At 42.1% G+C, this 17,168-nt stretch overlaps 2 long non-coding RNA genes across 2 annotated transcripts in view; both read right to left on the minus strand.

The window, feature by feature from the left end:
• Positions 1–12,462: 12,462 nt before the first annotated feature.
• LOC109501387 lies at positions 12,463–14,363 on the minus strand. The gene is made up of 2 exons (XR_002159405.3): positions 14,203–14,363; positions 12,463–14,107 (listed from the first exon to the last, which is right to left on the minus strand). It is a non-coding gene; the product is annotated as an uncharacterized LOC109501387 (long non-coding RNA).
• A 31-nt stretch (positions 14,364–14,394) lies between these two features.
• The window catches only part of LOC109501388, a 32,360-nt gene continuing 29,586 nt past the window's right edge, over positions 14,395–17,168 (minus strand). Inside the window, exons 2-4 of the long non-coding RNA XR_002159410.3 lie at positions 16,388–16,669; positions 14,749–14,946; positions 14,395–14,453 (exon numbers count right to left, since the gene is read on the minus strand). This is a non-coding gene — a long non-coding RNA (uncharacterized LOC109501388). The remainder of the gene's footprint in view (positions 14,454–14,748; positions 14,947–16,387; positions 16,670–17,168) is intronic.

The raw sequence follows: 17,168 nt of genomic DNA on the forward strand, positions 1-17,168 counted from the left end.
TCATGTCAGCCCATTCTTTCAAGTGGCTCAAAACTAATTTCTCACAGGATAAGAGGAGATGTGGGTCTGGGGTCTGTTGCTGAAGGCAGAGTGACCCTGGGGGCCAGGCACTCTGGCATGAGAGCACCTACCAGGGAGAGGGTGAAGCCCGGCTCAGAGCAGTCGTGAAGCCCTGTGAGAAAGGGACAAAAGAAAAATGGATCGAAGGAAGGAAGCCAGGGGTCAGCCTGATGGAAACAGTATGGGACCACAGGTCAAAGGAGCAGGAAACAGGTCTAGGGCCGTGACCTGGGACAATCAGGACCAGCTGGGGAGGGGAAGTGGCCAGCAAGATGGACTGAGGCAGAACCTTCAGGATGCAGTCCGGGAGCACATAGGAGATGCCGGGTGCCTTGGGAATCGGTGCCAACCTGTGATGTGGGAATGGGCCTGCTAGCTTAAAAGTTTGCAAATGACTTGAAGGTCCTCCGAGGTGCAGTATTTACACCACAAATAGTCTAAAATTCCATTTCTTCAGAAACCTCACAGACCTTTTGAAGTTTGAGACTGAAGTGAGCAGGCCCAGGAGTTAAACTCTGACACCTTACCTTCTCCAGGCCTCATGCCTCAGTTGAGGATGCCTCTGGGGCAAAACTCTTTTAAAGTGAAATTATGTTCGGAGCACCTGGGTGGCTCATTTGGTTAAGTGTCCAACTCGGTTTCGGCTCAGGTCACGATATCACGGTTTGTGGGTTCGAGCCCCGCGTCAGGCTCTGCACTGACAGCTTGGAGCCTGCTTGGGGTTCTCTCCTTCTCTCCGCCCCTCCACCCCTCTCAACATAAATAAATAAACTTAAAAAAAATAAGTGAAATGAAATTATGTTCAGGAGATACCTGAGCAACATTGGTGGGCATCACAGAGCTGAATGACCAAAGTTGAGTTTATATCCAAGGATGCAGTTGTACAAAGCTGAAGTTGCACAGGCCAACCTCATGCCAATCCAGGGCCTTTATTCCTTTCCTTCCCCCTTTCCCCTTCTTGTGGCCAGCGCCATCCTGCCTTCCAAACCACTCACCGTATGAATAATAATAGCAACAGCTGCACCTATGTATGTATGGAATTGTAGCCTGTGCTGGCTCCTTTACACATAATAGATGATTTAATCCTTGCAGCAATCCCAAGAGTGTTATTGTTGTCCCCATCTTATGGATGAGGAAACTGAGACTCATGAAGATTAAGCAACATGCACAAGGTCACTTAACAGGCAATTGGCAGTTATGGGAATTAAATCCAAGTCTGTTTTTTTTTTTAAGTTTATTTATATATTTTGAGAGAGAGAGAGAGAAAATGAGGTGAGGGTAGAGAGAGAAAGAGAGAGAGAATCCCAAGCAGGCTCCACACTGTCCGTGCGGAGCCCGCTATCAGGCTCCATCTCATGAGCTGTGAGATCATGACCTGAGCCAAAATCAAGGGCTGGCTGCTTAACCAACTGAGCCACCCAGGCGCTCCTGCAAGTCTGACACCAAAGCCCAAGCTTTTTACCACTCTTCTGAGGTTCCAATAAGAATGGATTACAGCTAAGGGCACCTGGGTGATTCAGTCAATTGACTGTCCAACTTTGGCTGAGTTCATAATTTCATGGTTTGTGAATTTGAGCCCCATGTTGGGGAGCCTGCTTTGAATCCTCTGTCCCCCTCTCTGTGCCTCTCCTCTGCTTGTGCTCTCTCTGTCTCTCAAAAATAAATAAACATGAAAAAAAAAGGAATGGATTACAGCTACTGATGGATTCATTACACCCAGTGAACATAAGTTTCAGGCAAGATGCTACTACTCTCAGGATTCACATGTGAAGATGTTTTATCTTCAACTGTAGAACAAAAGTTTGTGTCCCAAGTTAAAAGGAGGGAGGCGGCAGGAAGGAGGGGCTGGGTGATAGAATGGATGGAACTGTAGAAGGCCAGTTGGATCGATTATCTTTTTAGCATTGACTGGAGTAGGTGATCTGAAAAGATCCGTAGGCTCTGACCCACTTCTTCCAGAGATCCGGGCAGAGGACCAGCTCAGGGCTGCCCGGGCCCACTGCCAAAACTATTTTCAGAACTTGCACATATTTGGCCAACTTTCTTATCAACTTACCCTGTGGCCTGGAACCCCATGAGACCTAAGACAGATGCGTACTTGGACGCTTTTCCTCCCGCTGTCCATCCTCTGTCCTCCCTCTGAACCCTTCCCCTTCCTCCGGCCTTTTCCTCAACTGGCCCATGTGACGCTGCTGCTAACAATAACAGCAAACACTTCCATTACATTTACTATCCAAACACTCAACACATCTCAACTCCTTCGATTCTATTTTCCTAAGCGTTGTAGATTTTTCTTTTCCTTAATAATCCTCTCTTTGCTGTCATCCCAAAGTGCATTCTTAGGTTCCTTATGTCATTTCTTACTTCTGATGACAATGTTTTTGACAACAAAGCATGTCACTAGAATGAGTCCTTTGTCAACAGAGGAACGGTGTTAACCTCTCTCCCAAATTCTTCTGTCACCCCTGCTTTGCCCCTCCACCCTCCCACTCACCTCTCAGGCACCCTGCTTTTACATGTGTCACATTTTCCAGGCCTTTCCAGGTGCTTGCCTGTGAATTAGCTTCTATTTTCTCCCACTACCTGCTTTTCCTCTCAACCACGTATTTGCAGTATTGGGACCGTCCTTCAAAATTAGCTCTAAATGTGGCTCCTCCTATTTATTTATCTTTAAGGGATAAGGTCAGCAGCCCTGAAACCTGATGCTGGCCACAAACATGGTCTCCTCTCCCCACTCTCTGGCTCTGCTGTTGTCTAACATGTAAATTGGGAACGACCATAAGGTAGTCACCGTTGTACCCCACACCCTGCAACACCTCACACGGAGGAAGGTCCACGGGCCACATTGAGGCTGCTGCCTGTCTTCTCCACTTCCCTTCCACACCTTTGAGAGAAAAGAAAAGCACCCAACAGACTTCCACGGACCTTGCAGGGCCAAGGGATGAAACAAAGAAAATACCTTTACCGCACACCGTAAGTCACTGTGAGATACGTGCCATCATTTTCCTGGTTTTGATAAGTAGGAGGTGCGCTGAAATTAGGGGTCATAAATTTGGGCGCTGAGAGGAGATGACTTAGATTTAATAGAACAAACTGCTACATGAAATCTGTCTTATTAAAGTTAATTAAAGGAAGTGGAAATGGTCATCTATTACCAGAATCTAGCTCTCTGAGGAAGAGCTTGTGAATACAAATTTACAAATGAATGTACAGATTTGGTTGTAGGTACACTACAATATGTGTGTAGATATACAGCGTGTGTCTGTATTTATATACAAGGTCTTCCGATTCAAAACAATGAGGCCCAAAAACATTTTTTTGACTTGTTAATTTATTCCAAGAATATTATAAAGGTGTAGAATCAAACAACACATCATTGTGTCGTCAATGTATACTATTATTGTAAAGACTCAAAATGCTTTGGAAAAGGTAAAGTGGCTTTTGCGTATAGTCTGTCATGAGTTTTGTATTTACATCAAGCTCTTTATTTTTTGTCTTCAGGACTCACCAACTGAATGGATCCCGGCTTTCACTGCTTACTCCCACGGTTTTCAGAGAGATGGGGCCAAGACGTGGGTAGGACTCCTCCTAATAGTTTCTGTTCTTATAGAGGGCTAAGCTCCTGGGGTGCAGGAGCTCAAAAAAACAATTAAAGGTGAAGAGAGAAGGAAGAAAGGAGCTTCTTCAACCGAGTTGCCTAAACCAAAAACGTAGCCTTTGAGCCATACCGAAAAGTTTGCATATCAAATCACTATATATTCTAGCTTAGAATGTTAGCAAAAGGGTTAACATGGATCTTAATTGCTATAAGCTACATGAGAAAGCGTTTGCTTATTTGTTCATAAAATCAGGAGCGAAGGCGATGTCTTGAATGGAATGAGGGCACCGTCTGTGGATGTGGTAGGCGATAGCCATTTGTACCGCTAGTTGTATTTTTACATTCTGGAGGTAACAGCACAAACTGAGATGACCGGCTTGAAAAGCATTTTGCCAATGTGCCTTAGAGTCATAATGCTTTTATCCTGTCCTTTGACACAGAGAGTATTAGTCTTTTGAGAACTTAGCCTAAGAGAATGGAAAATCAAATGCACGATTTCCATTGCATCTTTACTTTCGAAAGCAAAATCTTGGCCATAAACTGGAATGTTCAGGAATAAGGAAATGATTAAGTAAATGAGGTACAACCACCGTGTGAAAGACGGTGCAACCATTTAAGATATAGGCTGTGTAGTCACACCCAAAATAAAGCTTTGAAGGTATGGGTTCCTTACTAAGCTACTGTCCCCCATCTGGGAACCCACTTTGCTCCGTGGTGCTGGGAGACGGAACTTTACAAACTCATTTCTGCTATGCCTGCTGGCTCTCTATTGGATCCCAATAGGGGGCCCTGGAGGGAGCATGAAGGCAAGAGTGGGGAGAAGGGCAGGAGGCTTCCCTAGTGCTTCCTGTCTCATCAGTTACCCCGCCAGTGGCCCTGCACTCTGGACAGTGGCAGTTGATTTCACCAGTAGTTGGCTCTAGTTTCTGTTTGCCCACGCCCCATCACCCCTCCTTTCAGAACTATGAGCGGAGCCCTTGTGGGGTACCCTCCTTGAGGTTTGTGTCCCAATTCTGCTGCCCCTCCCCCAAGCTTCTATGTTCTGATTACCTTGATCCCTTCTCTTTGTTCCTCCAGCCCTAGGGGTAGTAGCTGCTTCTTGCACTGACCATGTCTGTTTTATTTCAGAGTCTCCTTTATGTGTCTTCAGTGCTCCAATACCTGTTTACCTAGTTTCTTATATTAATCCTTTGGGCTAAGTCATTAGTGTTGTTTCGACTTTCCTGACTGGTTAGAAAAGTCAGGAAATATAGTTGTATGTATACTGAATGAAACCATATGAAATTATGTAAAAACAAATGTATAAGGAACATTATTGGAAATTTACCAAAATCCTAACGGTGGTTGTATTAGAGAGTTAGTCTTAGGAGTGAGTTTTTTTTCTCCCTTCATCCCTGTTTTCTGGATTTCTTGGTAATGTAGTTACATTACTTTCATAGTAAAAGTATACATTTATATGTAAGAGAGGATTTCATTCCCAGTGAAAGAAAATGTAGCCTGAAGAGAGCTTGGCCTATAAAACCAGATGAATTATAATCTGAGTAATGGAAAGTGATTGCAAATGTGACCCCGATTCCACTGGGGTATCTTTTGAAAAAGAGGAGCAGTACGGGAAGACTAGAGTGAAGTCAGTGATATCACAGCTGTCTGAGAAGGGACAGTGGTATATAATTCCTAAATAACAAAATGAGAAGGTTGATGTGACTCTCTAGCAAATTCTACAGCAGCCTACTACACAGAGGACTCAACACTGGGAGGAAGCCTGGATTTACAGAGATCAGATGATGCCAAATTCACTTCATTCCCTTCTTTATTAATCCTGTATTTATTTATTTAGCTATTCATTCATTTGTAAACATTTATTACATACCTACTATGTTCTAGGAACTGTCTTGGCAATGAAGAGAGAAAGATTACCTGCTAGAGAGACAGACAGGTATGTGACATTTAGATGCTGTTGACATATAGCCTAGGAAACAAATCAGTCTAATTAAAGCTTTTAATTTTGTCCAATAATATGCAAAACAGACATCTGTACTTCATACCTGAGCCTCACGCAGACCTTTCTCCCACCCCCACTTCTGCAGGGGGGATTAGGTTACAGGGACTGGGGATGACTAGGGAGAGCGGTTGGGATACGGCAGAGATTGGCATGGGTGGGAGTAAGGGAAGGTTCAGGGGTGGGGTAGGGTTAGGCACCATCTGGCAGGCAAAACACATAAAACCAGGCGGCATATGTTTTTCACACTTGCTCATCACAGCAGGGGCCATCAATCATTCTAAATAAGATGTCTGCTCGTTCTCATTTCACATGAATCTTGAATGGTCCACATATCAGATTCTCTTAATTCTCCCTTAAAGTTGCAGTGGTCAAATGCATTTACTCTCCAGTAATTAACAGATTTTGCTGTTTAGTAATGGGACTCACTCCACTTTCAATAAGGACATTCTTGCCTTTTTGGTTTTCTTTCTGATTTGGTTGTCCTCGTTGGTTTAGTGTACATAGGACATCAGAGTAGGGGGATATTTTGTCCATACTATGATCCTCTATTCTCATTTCTAGACTAAAAAATTACTAGCTTTTTTTTTTTTTGTACTCTCTGTTGTATGCATACATCTTAGCTAATACTCTAAAACTCCATTATAATGATGGTTGAGAGGGAAAGGCTAAAACTTCTCAGAGGATAACCCATATACAGAATTTCATCTCTCTTTATTATTTTTCCCTCCAATGATAAAAAAATCATACCCATAAAAATTACAAGCCATATGGAAATGAATGAAGTGGATGGTGAATGTTTCCCACCATTAGCAGTAGAGGGTGTGGGAGGGGGAATAAGGGAGAAAGTTTGGCTGAGCATGACACTTGGTAATTCACAGTGATTTTGCTTTTTTGCAATGGCTAAATTGATAGGGCTACATCAAAATACTCTTCTCTAAGGCAGGCAAGATTCCCAAGCAAATCTTGGTAATAAAATGTGGTAGACTCCAGGGGAGGATCAAGAAGAAAGCGGTGAGCATCAGGGCAGAGTGACAGAGGAGAGTGGGGTGGGTGTAAAGCTGAAGGTTGAGGCTAAATCATGGCTCCATGTTACCAGCCTTAGCATTAAACAACAAAACAACAACTAATTCACTTATACCCAAACCGTATTTCAAAATATATAATGTGACCTATTAAAATGTGTGCAGTACAAGAAGAGAAAGTAAAAATGAGTAAGTTGTGAACATGGGGCAAAAAGATTAGGGTAGGTAGGAAAAATAAGATTAACCCATGAGTAACGTTGATCCAAAATCAATATGTATTCAAGTAATATACATAAATATTTATAGGCGTTCCTGTGCATTTGCCAAAAAATAGACTACAAGTCCAGTTCCAAGTTTCAGGCACACATTTACAAAAACAGAGAACTCAGGTCACATTGTCAATTACTTAATTACTTAATTAATTTTCTTAATTATTTAATTAGTTAAATACACAAACCAATTGCCCAAGTAAAGCACAACTCCTCCCAGGATTGATACTTGAGGGAATTTTTTTCCCCATGGCTCTTCAAAAAGAAGGCCCTGAGTAATATGTGATAAGTCTCCCACTGCCTTTGAAAGTGAAAAAGGCAATGAGTGTTGTGAAGATGTTTCTTCGATCAGCTGTCAAGAGGGCTGCATCTACCCTTCTGGTCCCACAACCACGTTCACACCAAGACTGTCACCCCTTGAGCTGCTATCAATGCCAGTCAGTGACTGAGCACAGCAGAGAGGGGAGTTACTGTGATAGCCAGGGATCCTGCTCGCATGGAGTTTCCATTCTAGTGGCAAAAGGCAGTCTATAAACAAGAGGACAAACATGTAACTGAAGTGGCTTTCCTATGGTAATTAATACTCTGAAGGAAACAAAACAGAGCGAGGTGAAGGAGAAGGATGAGGGAAGACTACTTTAGATCAAGCAGTCAGGGGTGGCCTCATTTATTAAGCATGTAGCTAAATGTTGGAGGTCCGTGTGACGGAGTCATGGGGGACAAGGGGTTGGGTGTTCAAGGACTGAACGGGTTCGTGTGTGCCTACTGGAGAGAGATCAGAACAGTTGGAAGGGCTCACATCAGCACTGTAGGCAGGGGTGAGGCAGGGGTCTCTGGGAAGGAGCTCAGATTTTATGCTAAGTGTGACAGGTAAATTAAAGGACTATTTCTAATTTTAGGGGCCTTACAGACCTCCTAAAACATATACATAGGATACAAAATCAAATTTTAAATGGAAATGCCTATGTGTTAGGCAATTTTCCATAAATATCATCCCTCTTTTTAACAAATAAAGTTTACTACTTTTGAAAACATGCTACATCTTTACTGTAAATAAAAGTGTTAAATATACAGAAAAATACAAAGAAGGTAAAATCATCTTAAATTGCACCACTTAGAAGTGACTATTGATAATATTGGATAAACATCCTCAGGTTATTATTTAACATCCCTCAAGTTAATTTCATATTAATATAAATACATGTACGTGTATACTTGTATATATACTACATACATTTATCACTAGACATTTTGTTACTCCTCAACATGTTTTGGACATATAAGATACTTAATTGATTCTAAACGCCTTATTTTTATTAATTCTTTTTAATGTTTATTTTTGAGAGACAGAGAGAGAGACAGAGTGCAAGTGGGAGAAGGGGAGAGGGAGAGGGAGACATAGAATCTGAAGCAGGCTCCAGGTTCTGAACTGTCAGCACACAGCCCAACAAGGGGCTCAAATTCACAAACTGTGAGATAATGACCTGAGCCAAAGTCAGACACTTAACCAACTGAGCCACCCAGGCACCCCTCTTAAACGCTCTTTTTAAAAAACAATTTGCACCCCTGGAATGAGGCTGCATCTGAACAAATCGTGATGCCTGACCAGGCAGCCGTTGTAGACACATTCACAAAACCGTCAAAACATTCGGAATGGGTGTTAATGGATTAGGAGAAAATTCATGAGCAAGAGGTGAGTTTTCTTTTAACTGTTGGGAGCAACATCATTGAGGGAGGAGTGTGGGAGTTTTGTTGGAGGTAAATATGAAGTGGTTTATCAATATTCCTCAAGCACAAGTCCAAAATTGGCCAATTCTACGTAACTGCAAAGCCAACTGAGGACCCCAATGCCTTTCTCTCTTTTGTGCATTCTTAAGAAACTCAGCATCCAGACACTCTTGATGGCTTCAAAACATACATGGACATTGACACGTCTGAGTTAAGCATTCAGAAGAATTGGGCTCTAAATATGAAGATGTTCCAGAAACATATTAATTTATCATACTTATATATATTTTTAGGAATACATTAAGAGTAATGTATAAAAATATGCCAAAGTGTAAAGGAGCTAATAAGTATAAAGTAAAAATTCTAGATAACAGGAGAGCACTGTCTTTTAATTGACAGCACTTATTTTTCTTAGTATCATAAAATAATGATGCATTTTGAAAATGATGGTATCTCAGATTTGATGAAATACAGTAGACTCTCCTTCTTCCATTTTAAGGTTGTTTCCTATTCCGCTGGGTGTTATATTCCATAATTGATGGGACCAGCCCTCTATTAATGGACATTTGGGTCACTCCAATTTTTCACCATGATAAACAATGCTGCAGCAAATATTCTTGTGCATACATCTTTCACACTTGCATGATTTTCTCTTTAGGGCAATAAACCAAAATTTTGATAAGTGTCAAGTAGCAGGGATATTAAAATGATACACCCTGACTGGTTGTGCCCGAGGTGCCAGGGAAGAGCAGACCCAGAACCTGAAGAGTCAGCGAGCTGTGGCAGGCGGCTATCGCTTGTGAAAACCCAGGATGTGGACCAGGGCTTGCCCTGCCTGGAAGCCAGTCCGCTTCTTTTTGGAGCAGACTAGAGGGGGAAACTGCGGGCAGGAAAAGACTGCCTGGCCATTCATTCATTGCTACTCTGTGCCAGCTATTGTGACAAATGCTAAGTGATGAGACAGAAATGGTCCCTGCCCTGTGAGAGATGACTATACCGTGTAAGCCATGCTAAGAACTTTGAATTTCATCCTCCAAAGTATTTTGTTTGTTTGTTTGTTTTTAATCCCCAAATCCTTAAAAGACTTGAGGAAGAGAAATGTCACAATCAGATTGATTTAGTTTCTCTGAATCAAAATGCTTGACATTTGATATAGTTGAACAGGTGGCGGGAACGGGAGCCCACCATTGGGACCCATCTGTCTGAAGGCAGGGAATCTTCCTGGAGCTTTTGAACCAACTGTACTATATGGGGAAATGTTGCTGAGAACTTCAGAAAACAGAGGTGGGAGGTGAGGCGCTCCTTCTCTTTCACAATCCATCACGTTTGAGTGCAGCTGATCTGGATTTGGAAAGCTCGAAAAAGAAGCCTTCCAGATGGCACGCAGGACTGAGCCGCCATGGCATTCCTTATATGTACTCCTTGGTTAACTTGGCCCTACCACCTCTTGTCCCTGCCTCTGTCTACACTGTTCTTCTTACTTGGGCAACGCTTCTTCCTCTTGGTCTGGCTAACTCAGGCTGATCTTGAAGTCTTAGGTATAACGCCATTTACTCCAAGAAACCACCTCCTAGGCTAGGCCAGGGGCTGGTACTATGTCTCCCTTGGCACAGTATGACCTCTATCACTGTTTACATAGCACACTTTGGAAAACTTGCCTCGAGGGCTGCCACCTCTGTAGTTGGACAGGTCATGCCTTGCAGTGGGGCACCCTTTATACTGTACTCTATGTGACAAATGTCCCTGAAGTTGTCCAGTGCATACTCTGTGTGGCTGTACGTGTCTGCCCTGATTGCTTATTTTACTATAAGTCTTCCCCATTAGATTGTCAACTCCGGAAAGTCATGGACCATGTCTTCTTGCTCGTGATTTTATCCCCCCCCCCCGCCCCCCAGCTAGTAACTGTTAGTACTTAAGGTTTTCTTTTTTTTTTCTTTTTTCTTTCTTTCTTTCTTTTGAGGGGGGAGAGAAGAGGGGAAGAGAGAAAGAGGAAGAGAGAGAAACCCAAGCAGGCTCCACACTGTCAGCACACATCTTGATGCAGGGCTTGATCCCATGAACTGTGAGATCATGACCTGAGTCGAAATCAAGAGTCACATGCTTAACCAACTGAGCCACTCAGGAGCCCCTATTTATTTATTTATTTGAGAGAGAGAGAGAAAGAGAGAGAGAATCTTAAGCAGGCTCCACGCTCAGCACAAAGCCAGATACAGTTCAATCCCACGACCGTGGGATCATGACCTGAGCCAAAACCAAGAGTCTGACGCTCAACTGACTGAGCCACCCACGTGCCCAGTACTTAATGTTTTCTAATTAAAATAACAAATCTATCCTTGTTAATGCATATAACCTTCCCATTTGGATTTATCATACCTAATTTTTTCCAAAGCATTGTGTTTGTAATTAGACCTAAATTGGTAAGATCCTCACCGGTGTCTTTCCATTTTTGTTTTATATCCTGCTTGCATTAACATGATCAGAATGTTTCCTTCCCTATTACTTAATAACTTTTATCAAAATACTCACTGAAAGGGCAAGCCTCACAATTGCACAAACATGAGCTAAGACCAGTTTTAAGGACTCAGCAATCCACTGAGAGAGGATGAAAGGAGAAACTTCTCCCATAAGGGAGCTGACAGCCAGTCTAATGGACAAAGTTCCACTCAACAACATAGGCTTCCCCCTCAGTGGCCCCTGCCCTCCCCACCTACAAGAGAGTCTGGCAAATGAAATCTTTCTTTGGGCACGTTGCCGGTGATAAGCAAGAATAGACACTGAACAGGCAACCAGCGCTCATGACACAAACTCTAAAAGAAGTTTCTGTCAAATGCTGAAATTAAGGCAATTAAACACTTTCGACTCATCCAGCTCAGAATACCTACCTATAAAATAAAAGCTATTCTGAGGGCTGGGTATCTATTGTGCTGGCCACTAGGGTTGAATAAAAGCAAATCATGCCTACACCTATTTTCCCAGAGGTCTGGCATATACATAATTTTGGAGAAAATTTCCATCTTGGTGAACACAACTATCTTGGAAACAGCGACCCCAAAGGAGAGACTCCCCACTTCCCTCGTTGCTTCAGGAAGGACCCAGTTCCAGCTTTAGCAGTTATTCCCCAGAGATCCTTAAAGGCAAATGATATATGGGAACAGAAAAGATAATGTGCCCCGTTAAAAGGACAAGGTAAGAATTCAGAAAAATCGTGTCCTGCTTCCTCCTGTAACTCAAGCAAGCTACTTTCATAGTTAAAGCAAACTCCACTGTCACTCTCTTCCCCACTAAAGAAGTCCTGTATATAGAACACCCACGAAGAAAAGGAGAAGAAGATGTGTTAAAAGAAACTTCCAAACATTGGTTTGGAGAAAGTGGCAAGATGCTCAATGGGTTAGATGGCACCTGGAAATATGGAACTATGATTTGCTGACTGAAAATGGATTTGTTGGCTAACAGCTAGAGGAGGAGGAGTACGGAAACACAAATTCTTGGAGGGTTTCTTTCATGACTGGTCACTTTCCTGGCTATATAAAATAAACAGAATCAAACCCTTTGTAGTCAACCCATGTCTTCAAGAACTCAATCAATGAATAATGAAAAGTGTCTATACATTTGAAAGGTAAGAGGAATAATATGCAACTAAGAAACACACAATGAAAATGATCTGAAATGATAAATCTTTGGCAGAAAACGTGCTAAAGAAGTGTGTAAATATGTCATTATTTGCAGTATAATTGAGGAATGTTTTCTTCCGTCTGAAATTAAATTTTGCAATTTAAAACGATCTGATGAAAAGGCCATTTATTCATAAGAAAGCTATTTCTTTACAACATTAATCATCTTAAACTCATGGTCTCTCCAGGGGGATAACCCCACTTTGCTTTTCCATTGATATTATCTTTAACAGGAAATAAATGACTATGCTAGAGTTGTATCCTCACTGATACTGTTAGATGGAACTTAGGAATATGACAGACTTTATGACTTCCCTATGGGCGTCATAATCACCAAACAATGGCATTTTCTTTGAGTGTGATGAAAACTATATTAATGAAAATAATCAGGCTGCAGTGTACCTCAGAGCTGATGGAATTCAAGGAAAAAGACTCATTTGTGAGTTGCTTACATAATTGGAAGATTCTGACTGATATTCACTACCATAATGATGACAGACTTAATTTCCAGAATTTCACATAACAATTGTAACATGTTGAGAAAAATGAATAATCCTTACTCTTTTAGACACCCAGATATGCATTAAGTATTTTTAATAATGCTCTGAAATGTAACACTATTTGAAGTTATCGATTGAGTCTTTGCTCTGGCAAAAACTGTGTCATCAGAGGAATTCTTTATGCATCTTTATGCATAGTGAAATACACATTTGCTACATATTTCAGTATTTTCCCTTTCCTCCCACGGCAGAGATGGCACACAGATGGCACCAGGACCTTGTCCTTCCATGGCAGACATCACTAATTCATCTCGCACACACGTTTGCTGAGCCCAGACCAGCTTTCTCAGGATGCCACTTCCGTGAACTGCCCAGTTCGTGCTCGGATGAAACCCATTTATGATTCCTATCCCAGAAAGTAGCTCTACATACCTGGTTTAAAAAACTAGTTAAGTTCCATGTATGCAACTGTATATGAAATCCTTTTTCATTACTATCAAAAATAGGTTTCTCCATAAGTTATTGTGAAATCAGATGTGATGTAGACATAATTAAAACACCATCAATCTTTTAGGTTCACACATGTAGAAGATAAAAGATGATTAAAGCAACAGTCAGTCTACTAATTTAAAGTCCGGGTGATACTTTTTATAAATATATTTTTATATGACGGGGCAAACCTGTAAGTACAATAAGTTATTGATCGGTAAAATATTATTATCTGGGAGATTGATTACACTTCAACACTGCCCTTTTGCCACAGTGGTGGCTACCACAGCATCCAACACCTTCAAAGATTACCTAGGAAGTTTTGTTTATGTTCACATAAAACGTGAAATGATCTTGTTAATAAGGTAAGTCGAGTCAGCAAACACATAGCTTCCGGTGCCATGCTTTGTAACACCTTTGTCCTCAAGTCCATTCTCAAGCAGTCTTCCCCTGAAAGGGTAAGGTCCAGCTCTTAACATCCATCAGCCACAGTTGCCGTGATCGTTATTTCTTTCCATCAAAATAGTTGAATCGAAAGACCAAGGTTACTGAAAGCTTACTCAGGCGGCAGGGAAATAAACCCAAATATGACAGGAAGATTTCTCAGCTGCTTCTTCCATCCTTCACCTGGGGGCCATTTGCTTCTCGTGATGTGAAAGAAGCTGGCAGGCAGGAGCCCTGCACAGCTGCCTGCTCCACCCGGCCTGCCAGGGGCAACCTGCCGTCTACCATCCCACTGTGTCTTTTTCTCCTCACGATCTCTTCTCTCTTGAATCCCAGGAAGCAACGACATGGACAAGGGAGACATGTGTAAGTTTCAGAAAAGGACTTGTGTAAAACGGAAAGGCAAAAATCTATCATACCTATCGTACATGCTGGATGTAAGCCGACTCTTTAAGGTGAAAACAAAACACAAGACGCCTGGGTAGCTCAGTCGGTTAAGCTTCCGACTCTTGATCTCGGCTCGGGTCTTGATCTCACGGTTCTTGAGTTGGAGCCTTTCATGGGGCTCTGCGCTGACAGTGTGGAGCCTGCTTGGGAGTCTCTCTCTCTCTCCTTCTCTCTCTGCCCCTCTCTTGTTCGCTCTCTCCGTCTCGCAAAATAAATAAGTGAACTAAAGAAAAAGCATTTAATTAAAAAAAAAGTGAAAACAAAACACAAAGCTTCTTTCCAATTGCAGTCAAGTTGGGAGCTAATTCAAGTCGCTGAATTCTCTGCCTTTTCTACTACAGGAGCATAAAATCAACTCAGGGCAGAGGACCCCCCCTGGCCGCTGTCCCAGGTGTGCCACAAAACCAGCTGTCAGGCCAAGCTGATGGGATTGCTAAGGGGGAAGGGGCACGAAATGGGGGTCAGCCCACCCACTCGCACTGGTGGGGGATTTAGCAGGATGTGGCATGCTTTCATACCTGTGAGATGGAGTGACGATGCTCTCACTGCTGGCCTCGAAGCACTAAGAGAGAGAAGAGGGAAAAGAAATGACCTAATGGATGTGTAAGTGCTGTGTCATTCTGAAGAGTCCCCACGGAGCTCCAGCAGCATTGATATTTTTTATTATTGTCATCCTCATCATCTTGTGTTTGGTAGACGTCAGAAAAGGCAGTTCTCTGGATTCAAACAATATGAAAGAGACTTAGATAAGGTGCAATATTGTCAAATTCACCTTTTAGTTAATTTCCAACTATCGCCTACCCCTGGTTTTCAATGTTGGCTCAGCATTCAGAATCAATTGTAGGCTTGGGTGTGTTACAAACATACATTAAAAAAAAAAAAAAATGATGTCATGCGCGAGCTTTATCCCAGGACTGGATGGGACCCAGTTGTTTTCTATTTTTAAAAATTCTCCCAGTAATTCTGATGCCTAGCCAAATGTGACAACCACATGCACATGCACATGGTGATCCAGGGCGACTGTAGCCCCTCACATTCCCCTGAGGCCCCAAATTTCTTCCAAGCACAAGTCTGGGTAGGATGGGCAGTGATGCCACAAGATTCCATTGGCAGAGAATTTTCTTCTTCTTTTTTTTCTTTTTATTTTTTTTAATGTATTTATTTTTGAGAGAGAGACAGATTCAGAGACAGAGTGCAAACAGGGGCGGGGCAGAGAGAGAGAGAGAGAGAGAGAGAGAATCCAAAGCAGGCTCCAGGCTCTGAGCTGTCAGCACAGAGCCTGATGCAGGGCGTGAACTCACGATGGTGAGATCGTGACCTGAGCCGAAGTCGGATGCTAAACTGACTGAGCCACCCAGGCGCCCCTCTTCTTCTTCTTTTTAAAAGTTTATTTATTTATTTTGAGAGAGAGCGGGAGAGAGAGACTCACAAGCAGGCTCTGCACTGCCAGCGTGGAGCCCCATGTAGGGCTCGAACTCATGAACCGCAAGATCATGACCTGAGTGGAAATTAAGAGTCAGACACTTAACCGACTGAGCCACCCAGGCATCCCAACAGAGACTTTCCTTCTGCCTTGGCCTCTCTCTCCTTCCATTCCTCACCTTCCCAGGAAAAAACGGTGACCTGACTAATCCAAACGTTTCTCCTGCTCCCCATCCCACCTCCTCTTTCTTTAATTAATTCTGATGATGAGTTGGAACAGGAGCCACCTGAAGTGAGATGTTGGCTCCATTTCTCAGCATCTAATATCTGACATAATCACAATGTATAGTGTAATGGCTAATGAAACCCCGAACAAAATTTATTATACTAAAAGATAGAAGCGTGCATTTAAAATAAGTGCCCGAGATTACATTTTGCTGAATTCCAATTTTAAACTCAGCATTGAATTTATGTGGGTTTTTTTTTTCCCCCAGGTAATGACTGCATTAGCAAAGGACGGATACTTTGATTCCTACTAATCCATTTCTCTTGGGTTAAAAGACTTTATTTTAAATTGTTTCTCTCAAACTTACCCAGTCATTGGCGTGTGTAATTGTGACAGGGTTAATTCTAATCAGCTTAATCCTAGACAAAGATTTTTGTGACTCTGTAAACACTTGCTTTTTTTTTTTTTTATCTAAGAACTCAGTTTAAATTAAATTAATCTTTACAAACTTTTGCTATTAAAATCCTCTCAGGTTGGTACAGGTAAGACTATCAAACTGATTGCTGACATCTAGAATGTTGTTGTTCTTTTCATTTCCCTTAAGTTTTTCAGCACGTTCATACAGTAATATTTCCCAGCTGGTAAGGGACCCAGCTTCTGGAAGAGGAAAAAGCAAGAAACACAGCCTAGCTCCCCAGCTGCATGTGATTACGTTATTCCCAATTCACAGGAAATGAACAATCATTTAGTCTTGACAGGTACATCCAGAAACTCCTGTCTTCCTTTTCAACCTGAAAAAAAAAATAAATAAATAAAAATCAGGGTCTACAGAAGTTAAGCATTAGCCTTTAAAGTATGCTTCATATTTTTTGCCAATGTTATGAGGATATCTTGTGAAAGCTTTTGAAAACACTCTGGGAAAATGCTGCCAACAGCCTTAGAAACCTGGGAGGAAGAAAATAATCATCCAAAATACTTTCTGTTCATGAAGATATGTAACTTAGCGGTCCCTTGTGAGCTGGTGAAGTTTAGACATATGTGATGGTAATTGGGGTGCGACCCAAATGGCCTTTTTAGTAGACTATTAGACTTAACACAAAAGCAAAGATGTCAGCGGTAAATGGCCCTCTGAATCAGTTCTAGGATGAACTAAAAGCAATTACAAATATGTTAGGAAGGGTTTTTTCCCCCTTTATCCTGATGGATTTGTCCCTCGATTGAAAATATTTCCATTTTCTGAACACAGTTTTCCAATGGAGAAATGCAATCAACACGGCATAATACTCCCAT

Source organism: Felis catus, chromosome B4 (assembly GCF_018350175.1).
Source record: "Felis catus isolate Fca126 chromosome B4, F.catus_Fca126_mat1.0, whole genome shotgun sequence".
Lineage (NCBI taxonomy): Eukaryota > Metazoa > Chordata > Mammalia > Carnivora > Felidae > Felis > Felis catus.